This window comes from Larus michahellis, chromosome 5 (assembly GCF_964199755.1).
Source record: "Larus michahellis chromosome 5, bLarMic1.1, whole genome shotgun sequence".
Lineage (NCBI taxonomy): Eukaryota > Metazoa > Chordata > Aves > Charadriiformes > Laridae > Larus > Larus michahellis.
Window position 1 is genome coordinate 76,392,680 of NC_133900.1, and position 10,708 is coordinate 76,403,387.

Here is a 10,708-nt window from a genome sequence, read left to right on the forward strand (position 1 = left end):
GGCGGGCGTCATTCCCTCAGCGCCCCTCACAGCCCGCACGGGGCTGAGAGGGAGTGCGGGGCGGCGGGGAGGGCGGACGCCCTCCCCGCCGCCCCGCACTCCCTCTCAGCCCCGCTGGTTTGCCGGGGAAGAGGGGACAGGCCTGCGGGTTCCTGAGGGAGCGGCCGCTGTGGTGAGGGCGGCGGTGCCGTTGGGGCTGGGTGGCGGCGCGGGGGGAAGCAGGGGAGGGCGAAGGGATGAAGCCCGACTGGGCTGGGAGAGGGGACTCCAGCCGGTCTCCGAGCCCCTCAGGTAGGGGGACTGGGGTCGGTAGGTGCCATGGCCTCGAAAGCTTCACCTGGTGGGTGCGCTCCCCGTGGGTGATGCTCAACACTCCCATCAGTTTGGGTTGGCCCCTTTTCCTTCCGATAGGAAAAAGTGACAAAATTAAGAAAAAATCTCTTTGTCGTTAGGATTTATGTATTTCTCCCTCTTTTCTTGAATGTTTCCAGCGCTAACATGCCCATAAGGATGGAGTCCAGTGCTTTCGTTCGTTAGACTTGCTATGCATGTGCTGCAGCAGCCGGCTGGTGCAGGAAGCTTTATGTTTTTCACGAATGGAAAATAGTAAGTCAAGCGCTTTTGGGGAAGTACCAGATCCGCTTTACCTAAGTAGTAGTCACAGTGCATTTTTGTGAGGAGGTACTTAGAGCTTCCAGGTGTATGTCAGCCTCTAATGGAAGCTTAAAGTCTATTGATGATGAAAGATGATCAAAGGACTGGGAAGCCTGCCATACGAGAAGAGGCTGACAGAAAAGAAGTCCGGCCTTGAGAAAAGAAGGCTTAGGGGAGACCTTATCCCCGCATTCCAGTATTTGAAGGGTGGCCACAAAGAAGATGGAGACTCCTTTTTTACAACAAGTCACATGGGAGAGGCAAAGGGTAATGTGGACATTACTCCTGGGTAAATTCCAGTTGGACACAAGAGGAAAAATTTTCACAATGAGCAAAATTAGTCATTGGAATAGTCTCTGCAGGGAAGTGGTGGATTCCCCATCGTTGGACACTCTTAAGATTCAGCTGTAGAGGGTGCTGGGCCATCTTGTCTAGACCATGCTTTTGCTAAGAAAGGTTGGGCCGGATGATCCGTAAGGTCCCTTCCAGCCTGGTTGGTATTCTGTGATTTGTTTTCAGCTGTATTTCACATGTGACAGGCTGGAGGATGATCCTGAAGGTTGTTAAGAGGGCTGTAGCAAAGATGCCACGACTGGAAATAACCAGACACATCTGGACTTACATCCCGATGTTTTGTCTGAACTCATCCACCTTAAAATGCACCTTTCGCCTTTACGGTGTCTTTCAAGTTCCTAAAGTTAAAGTAAAAAGATGTTATGGTAATTGAAATATGGGGAAGAACATGGGTATGTTTTAAACATGAAGAGCTAGGAAAGATAGTCTTTTAGGGTAATTAATTAAAAAATGGTATGAGTTAGGAAGTGACAGTCAAAGTAAAGATCAAAGTAAAAGAGATGCCTGTAGTGTGAACTTGAATGGTGGTGGGATGAAGTAAAATGCTTTGAATTATGGATGGTTTGAATGGGTTATGGATTCTGTTTTAGACATGTCAAGTGTGAGCTGACCCTTCACAAAGTATCAAGGAGATAAGCAGAGAATTTGGACAGAAGTAAAACTCTGTAGGAAGTGCTATGGGCCATCATTAAAGAGAACAGTAGTTTATTTTGTATTTCAGATTAGATCACCTATGGAAATGGAGAAGAAAAATAAAACAGGACAAAGTTCAGGGGTTTGTGGAACTTCCTTAAAAAGCTGGAGTTTGGATAGTTAGCTTGTCCTCTGCAGGAACAATTAAAAACAAGTAGAAATGAAAACCTGTTTCTTTGCACCATTGCTGTTCCTAATGATTCTTATAAAAGTTCATATGTTAGCATTCGTACTGATGATTCAAGGAGTTAGCCACAATCAGCTATTTTTCATAATTCCCAATGTACAGAAACAAAATACTTGTGGAGTCTTGGAGCAGAAGAGTTGAGGTTTTTCCCATCATCCTTCACTTCAAAACAATTAAAAACTGCGGAAGAAGGGAGTTGGGCTAGCATGGATGCATAGATGGGATAGGGAGCCTGCCATTTTACACCGCTTCCACCAGTTTTAGAAATCTATCTTTAATTAGTACTTTTCTTCAGAGCTTGCTCCGTCTGCTAGCGATGCTTACTGTCACTGTAACCCCTTACTGTCTCCTAGTGTTGGTGACCCGTGCTGTTCTCTACATACAGTTGCCCTTATTTTCTTAAGTTTCTCTTGGGAACTTCCATGCGTCAAAGGGAAAAAAATTGTCTAGGTTCATGTAGACAAAAGATTGATTTTTGCTTAAGTTGGTTCTGTGTGGCTGTAGAAAAAAGTTGAAGCAGTTCATTAGATTAAAGATACAGACTTCAAATTTGTTCTTAAATACATGCCAGCAGTATGCTGCAAGAATACGGGGATTCCTCTGGATATCGAGTGGTTTTTGGAGCCTGGCATACTATGGTTAGGTTCAAGAAGAGTTTAGAGAAGTTCATAGAAAAGAATCCTTTACGTAAAAGTAATCACTTTTGTATCAGGAAATCCCTAACACACAGATCTCTAGAATATGGGAGATGATTTTGGGGGAAATCTGACTGTGTATTCACCTCATCCTTATTCTCTAGACGTTCACCTTTGATCACTGTTGTAAATGGGATACTGAGCCTAGTTGGACCTTAGTGTGTTCATTCTTACATCTTTATGGTTTGGGTTTTGGTGCATTATTTCAACTTTGGCATATATAACTAAAGAAAAACACTCAAATTTTCTAATCTCTCTCTGTCTTACCATCAGAGTATGATAGTTATGTAAGAAAGGGGGAAAAAAAAAAAAGACATGCAGCTTTTTACTAGATTAGATAATGCACACAGCTCCTTCACCACTCCATTAAAAATAGCACACACACACAAATCTGGTTTTTTTTCCTCTTGTAGGGTCAGATAAATGATACTTTAAAAAAACCAAAATAAACCCATGCCATTGCACAGTTCACGTGGGCCATTCTAAGAAAGATTCCAGGGATTGTCTTTTCCCTTCCAACTGTAGAGCAGTGTTTTACAACTGCTTATGTAAGTCTTGGTTGTCCTTGTTTGGAAAGGGACCTACAAAGTATTATGCCTTCAGTACAGTGAGGTATAAGCACATTCCTTTCTCATGCTGTTTAAGCCATTGATTGGATGTTTCTATAAGCAATTCCTTGTACAAATAGTGTGTGCAACCCAATTAAACATAAGATGATAATAAAATAGTGTTTTAAATTTGATTTGACCCCACGTTAGATAAATGATACACAATTATTGTGATTTAAGATCTTCAGAAATCAACAGCAGTATAAACAAAATGGAGCAAAACGAACCCAGGCTAAGGGAACAGGCAGTGGCAGGCAGTGGACCTAACAATTAATACCTGCATACTGGAGACCTGGAGCTGAGCCCCATTTTTACAATCTCTCTTGGCATATCTCCCAAGAAAAAGTAGTTAACCCAAAGAAGGTAGTTATATTCTAAAAGAAATGTGGTAATGCCTTTCTGGCTGTTTCCCCCTCTGTTTCTTTAAAGGTAGCTAGCTAGCTATCCAGCTGGTGTAGCTTTTTGCCAAGATATGTGTAGCAACGGCAAAATAAAACTAATTGGAGAAAGATTAGGCAAATTAAGAGTCATACTCTTTAAAAAAAAAAAAAAAGAAAAAAGAAACATAATGTTCCTGAGAATTAATTGTTCTACCAGGAAACTATTACCACCTTTTCTTCTAGGAAAAACAACTAAACATAAAACCAAAAATCTCAAACCATATTTTGAAAAAGCAATTTTTGAATGGCGTAGCTTTTGAAGACCTTAGCCAGTGATGTTCGAGTCATTTCAGCCGTGGCTAAGGAATAATGAATCCTCAGAACCAACTAGGTTTTGTTTTGTTTCAGTTTGTTGCTTAGTAGACTATTGGGGCTTTAGTGACATAGTTCCGGCAGGCGGACTTTTAAATGGAAAAAATGCTCAGCATCGCTGCAGTAAAACAAATGCTAACCTTTGTGCAACACAATGTTGGGCAGAAGTTGGCTTTGAGTAAATTTTTTTAGATACAAGAGTCTACAAAAAGCCGCGTTTGCAGCTGGGGCTCAGAAGTTAAAAGTGAGCTGAACAGGGCTAGGCTACTACCACTGCCTCTGGCATTTCTGTACAGAATGAGTTTTCCAAGGGATCTTAATTCCCTTTGAGAAAATCGGTGCTGTGGGTTCTCAGTACTTCTGAAATAAGGCCCTTAGTAAATTATTTAATTACACTTAGTAATTACGTATGCACTAGTGAGTATAAAAAAAATCATCTACACATAGGATAAGCAGTTAACTACATGTTAGAATGATAAGGAGCTCATTAAAAATAAAAGGGAAGGCAAAACATAATAGGATCTAAAATTCTTAACCAGGTAAAGACAGAGAGAGAGAGAGTTTATTGGCTAGATACAATAAAGGACTTCAATACCTAAAGCAGGATTTAGGGAGAATTCAGGTGCCTAAGTCCAAAAATGCAATCTGAGAAATCTCACGCAGCTGCTGCCTAACCCAGGAGATGCCTGAAATCAGAAGGCTCTTCATTGATTTTAATTTCTGTCTCTGCTGCGCACATTCAGTGTGCGGCAGCTAGAGCGGTTTAGCACCTGTTTCCCATTCAGCCATTTACAATCCTCAGCTTCAGCGTCCCGGGGCTCTATTTTGTCAGTATTCTCAGGCCACAGCAAGTGCACATTCATATTAAGAGCCTCTTGGTTTGGTGCAGCTGCTTGCTTTAACACGAAGGATGGGGAGATTGAATAACGTATTTAACAACCTGTCTGCTAGATTACTGATCTAAGATTTGGAAGATTCGCTTTGGTTCTGTCGGAGAGTGTTCAAACTGTGTGCTGCGCAGTACTGCGTGACACTCTGGAGTCCTCAGCACAAGAAGGACATGGACCTGTTGGAGTGGGTCCAGCGGAGGGCCATGAAGATCATCAGAGGGCTGGAGCACCTCTGCCATCGGGACAGGCTGGGAGGGTTGGGGTTGTTCAGCCTGGAGAAGAGAAGGCTCCGAGGAGACCTTATAACGGCCTTCCTGTACCTAAAGGGGCTACAGGAAAGATGGTGAGGGACTTTTTACAGAGGCATGTAGTGATGGGATGAGGGGTAATGGCTTCAAACTGGAAGAGGGGAGATTTAGATTGGATATCAGGAAGAAATTCTTTACTGTGAGGGTGGTGAGGCACTGGAACAGGTTGCCCAGAGGAGCTGTGGCTGCCCCATCCCTGGAGGTGTTCAAGGCCAGGCTGGATGGGGCTTTGAGCAGCCTGGTCTAGTGGGAGGTGTCCCTGCCCATGGCAGGGGGCTGGAACTAGGTGATCTTTAAGGTCCCTTCCAACTCTAACCGTTCTATGATTCTGTGAAACCCGTCTCCTCCCTCCAGGTAATCTATCTTAAAGAGTGACTGCATGAACTGAAATTGTCTTGGGAGGATGAATTAGAGATGAGGATGTGTCACTCCCTGCTAAATGCCCTGTTCCTTGGGATAAATCTCACACATCATTTCTGTTCCTACAGACTACAGAATTCTTTACTTCACAATGGCACAGCTTTTAACAGGAATAGAGCAGAGTCATCTGTGTTTTCAATAGCCCTGTCTCTTGCTGGGTAGGATCACTTTTCTGCCGTATGGTGACTTGAATATTTTTGGTTAATGGGGATACACAGTAACAATAGGTTGTTATATGGGAGGCGTTTGTTTTCTCACTTCCTTCTGTTATCCTGGCTGTGATTTAACAGAATACAATAAGCCCTGCTCCATTTTTTTTTAACAGAATGGTTGGATCCTACAGTTAAGAGAGGACTTTAGGCTGTGAATTGTAAGCACACTAAGGTGCCTGTATCTCCGTCTGAGCTAAGTTTCTAAGGAGTTACAGTTAACGCTGCTGCATTTCTTGCAGACTAGCGTTAAACCGCTGTGATGCCTCAGGACTGTACCAGACTTCATCATATGTACTGTATAGCATACGCAGGTATTTCATCTGGAGTTCTAGATTCTTTGTTGGGAAAGGAAAAAGGGAAAACTGAAAAGCAGTTTGCAATCGCATAATTTTAAGCGTCCAGTTACCTCATTCCTTTGCTCATACCAGGACTGAATGTATCCCCTTCTCTAATGCTACGTAGTTCTCACTATTGGCATGTTTGGGTATATATGGATGTGCTTGTATGGGTATTCATGTCAACTGCCATTAATGAGTGGGGCTTGGTAACTCTGAACATTATACTTTGAAATTGTGGAAAAACATTGACTACCCTGGAAACACCAGTGAGTGGAGTCGCTCATTTCCCTGTTCTCATGTTCATTGTCTTTTTTCTTTTCTCCATATATGATGTTGTGCATTTCAAGAGATATGAATGTTTCTACATGTGCAGGACAATAAACATAAAAATGTGATCAAGAAGGTTTTACTTTAAATTTCTCCAGTTTAAAAAAGTAATTTAACTCCTGATATGACATGAGTCATGTTTGTCTTTTCTTTAGGAAGAGAATCCTTGGACTGATTGGACTCCTTCCTTCTGCCATTGTTGTCCGGTAGGAGAGTCACATATAATCAAAATATTTATAAAATAGCTAAATATTAAGTGGAACATTTGCTCCTGTTAATATATGTTGTAATTATTCAAATAGTAATGCACTTACAGCATGAAATACTAAACTTAGAAAGATACAGAGCTCTGAGTAATCAGTTATTTATTCTTGAAGTTCAAGCTCTTAGTGCAGGACTGTGACTGAATAATGAACAAAAAGCAGAATAACAGCTAAGGAAGTACTAAAAAGACTTATTAAAGAAGGTGTTGTTTTTAATAAGAATTGCTCATTAAGGAAGTGTGCAAATAGCAAATAAGTCAGCATTTTTTCTGTTTATCAGGATGTTTTTCTTCATCTGAAAGTTGCTGGATGACAGTTCTGTTGCATGTACTAAAATATTTTTTCCGTGTGTTAATGGATTCACATTAAAGAAAAAGTACAAGCTCGTTATTTTTAAAAGAACGTGTATCAAAAGTAAAAGATAGTGATTGGGATATGTGTTCTGTGTTATAATTTGATATTTAAAGAACAATTTATTTTGGTATCTGTTTATATATTCACTAATATTTTCTAATATGCCCCCTGATATATATATATGTTCTCTAATATATCACTTGCTGTCAAGCTGGATGTTTTGCATCTACTTGGGATCATCCTCTGAGATAAATTATATTCAGATATATTTAGTTTTGAATATATTTTGCCAAACAGGAGGGTTCTCTCTTAACTTCTAATAATTATTGCTGTTCGTTCTTATACAATTAAAAAAAGGGGGAATAATTACAGTCATTACATTATATTTGCATTAAAAGTATGCCTGTATTGTAAAACTAAATCTTATGCCAAGGGAAAAGGAAGAAAGCTTATTATGCTTCATATCTAGCCTCTTGAGAAAAAAAAATGCTCTTTTCTGGGTAGTAAATAATAAATGTCAGAAATTACTCTCTGAGGTGTTTGGTTTTTTTTTTTGGTACCAGGCTTACCTTGATAAAAATGGTGAGTGGAATACTCTGATGTTTACAGTACTACTGCCTGGGGGCTAACAGACTCTCAGAATTCTTGAGTTCTGCAACATCATTAACAAAATTAATAGCCAGGCCAGTAATTGATTCCAGGCTTAAATGCAGGTTACGCTGATTGTAGGGCTGATTCATATCTTAGGCAGGGTAGCTGAGTTAAGTAAACTGTTATGGTTAAATAAACAATAATACATCAGAATGAAAGGTTTCCAAGTAAGCTATATGCCAATAGATTACAGCATATCAGAGCCTGCGTGTCAAGAATGTTGAAATGTGAGCAAAGAAGGTGGCAGCCTGTATTCTAATTTATCCAGATGGCATTCTCATTGAAAAAAGGCTTACATTGTAAGAGAAATACCAGGTATTTGAAGAGGGGAAATTTAGGTAGAATAAATAATTGTTGGGAAGGAGGTGGAAGCAAAAGGAAAGGTAGTTCACTTATGTTTTTGAAAGACATACTGCAAATCTCTTTGATTATATTTACACTAGTGTGACTGAGCTGTCCCTCTCGTCACTGAAATCACCTCTTTCCAGAGGGCAGCAAGCTGGCAAGTCATGGATGTGGCTACTTTCCGACTTTCTGGTGTCACCTAGAGCAAAATACAGGTTGTGTTCAGATTGTACCATAGCTCAGATTTCCCTGTGTCCACAGCGTTTTGAGAGCACAGTGATATCTGGAAGAAACCTCTGATGTTTCCTTTACTGCCCCAAACAGAAGAATGTGAATGATAACATGCGCCAGTAAATCTGAAACAAGTCTTCGGTCTTGATACTACTTCACTTTAAGACGATGACTATCTTTCCATAGATCTCATTAGAAAGCCATAAAGCTTTTATAAATTCTTACTGCAAATAACAGTTTCTTCCCGGAATGATTGTTTTAAGATATCATTAAAATAATAATTTTTAAGGTGATTTATGTAAGAAATACAAAGTCTGCTGAATGATTGATCATTGTTTTTTAACATCTTAGATGTTCTAGTCAGTTGATTTTTTGGAAAATTTTGGGTTTCAGAGTACTGAGTTTTACCTTAGATTCTGTTACTGTTTCCACTGCATACTTCACTCCTACAATTCTCATGGCATTATCCTCACTATTAAAATATGTACATGCAATTAAATATATATACCTGTGAACAAAGTGTCTACGGCCCTTTTAAAAACAGTTTGCATTAGCTTCTTCAAGTAAGGCTTGGTGTTTTCTGAAACAAAAATTAAGTACCGTTTCAAATGAAGAGAGTAACAAGTGCTATTAAATGTTAAAAAAAAATTTACTACTTTTGTCCTGGTTTATACTTCTGTTTGTAAAAGTGATAGTGTGCTTTTCTGCATTCCAGAAATTTCATTAGTTTATCTTCTCTGTGATCAGCGTGCAAGAAAATGATCTTTTGAACTGTTTATAACATGTACGAGCTTCCCTCCAAAGAAATCCACATTTGTGTCATTAGTAAGCCTCAGCTGTGCGTGCCTGTATTCCTGCTTTAGCCCATATTACAAACTGCCAGGCACCACCCTATCAAAATGTACATTCTGCCTCAAGAAGCCACTTTTTCTCCAGCAGCAGAGACATTCTCCTGTAGTTCACTGCTTGGCTCTTGGAGTTAGGAGCAGGCCCTACGAAAACAGTCTCTGAAGATGCTCAAGAGCAATTAAAAATAAATTGTGACGGAAACGCATGATACTTATCAAAAATTCTATTGTTACTTATGGAAGGTGTTAGATAGTGCTGAATGAAATTAGGAAGGGGTGGGTTTTTTTCTAAAGCAGTGTTCTATTTTTTTTCTTTCATTCCAGATATTTTTTAATTTTTGCCCACTCAGTCAAGATACAGACAGACGCACAAATGTGCATCCCTAAAATGGGATTTTTTTTTATTTTTTAACAACTGACCTAAGATGCTTCATTTAATTTCATTTCATTTTCCATTTTTGGTCAGTATCACACAGGAATTTTAGAGGGGTTTGATGTGCCTGTTCTGCTGTAAAAGATAGATTCTCTGGCCAGAATGTACTTCTCACAATGCAGAAGAAATTTCACAGATCTCCATGAAGATGTTGTTTTCCTGCAGGCTTGGCCCTTAGAAGGAATGGAAGTTTGAATTCCTGCTTAACTTGGTAAATGTGCTGCATTGGAGATAGATTCAGTGTTTAATAAACTATTTGGGAACAAGTTTCAGATGAGATGGGGAAAACAAAATATCATAGTTTGAAATTTTCTTTAGTTTTCCCACTAGAAAATTGGCAGTTAACAATTGCATTATTTGTCAAAAAATCTTTCAAGCAAGAAACTGGAGTCAGCTCTATTTGCATGATGGTCTAAGAGTTTAAGCAATTTTCTGATTACTTGCTGTCATACATAATGCATCCCAGAAACAAAATATGTTTGGATGTAAAAGAACTGCACTTTTAGGAAACCAAAGATAATGACAAAAATACAGATTGCTGCCAACCTTTCAAATAATTGCTTAGTATAATAAGTTCGATAGTGAACTTTTAAAAGCTACAGGTTTTTCTGAAGGAGATTTTTTTCAGCGGAATAGTGCAGTTATTGAAAACATCAAAAAGAATAAACTATTTTTTTAGTAACAGGGAACAACAGATTCTTTTTTAAGTGTTTTCATTCCATTGTGCATAACTGTTTCAATTAGGAAATTTAATAAATAACTGCAACTTTATATTTAATTCCTTTTGGTTTGTTGTCAAGAATTTCATGAGTACCACGGGACAGTTTCCGTACTTGATCTTCATAATCCCCATGGAAGGCAGCTGAGTTCTGGGTTACCAAAGCTTCATTCATATTAGAGATTGTGAGAGTTTCAGGCGTTAGGTGAGACTATGGAATCCCTTATGTTCACCCAGCCGAGTATTCCTGGGGTTGTACGTGCTTTTAAGCCACTGACTTGTCCTCACGCCCTCCATCCTTTGGTGGCCTCCAGTTGTGTTGTGTCAGAGCAGAGTGGGACGAGGTAGCACTAGGAGTCCCTGTGCCCTGTTTTGTTCCTTTTGCTCTCCCCTTACCTCAGCCGTTGTATCTACACCAGTGCTAGAA

General features: G+C 39.7%; 1 long non-coding RNA gene across 1 annotated transcript; it reads left to right on the forward strand.

Annotated features, from left to right (window-relative positions):
- The first annotated feature begins 109 nt into the window (after positions 1 to 109).
- On the forward strand, positions 110 to 6,729 carry LOC141743588 (uncharacterized). The gene is made up of 3 exons (XR_012587115.1): positions 110 to 172; positions 492 to 606; positions 6,594 to 6,729. It is a non-coding gene; the product is annotated as an uncharacterized LOC141743588 (long non-coding RNA).
- The last annotated feature ends 3,979 nt before the right edge of the window (positions 6,730 to 10,708 follow it).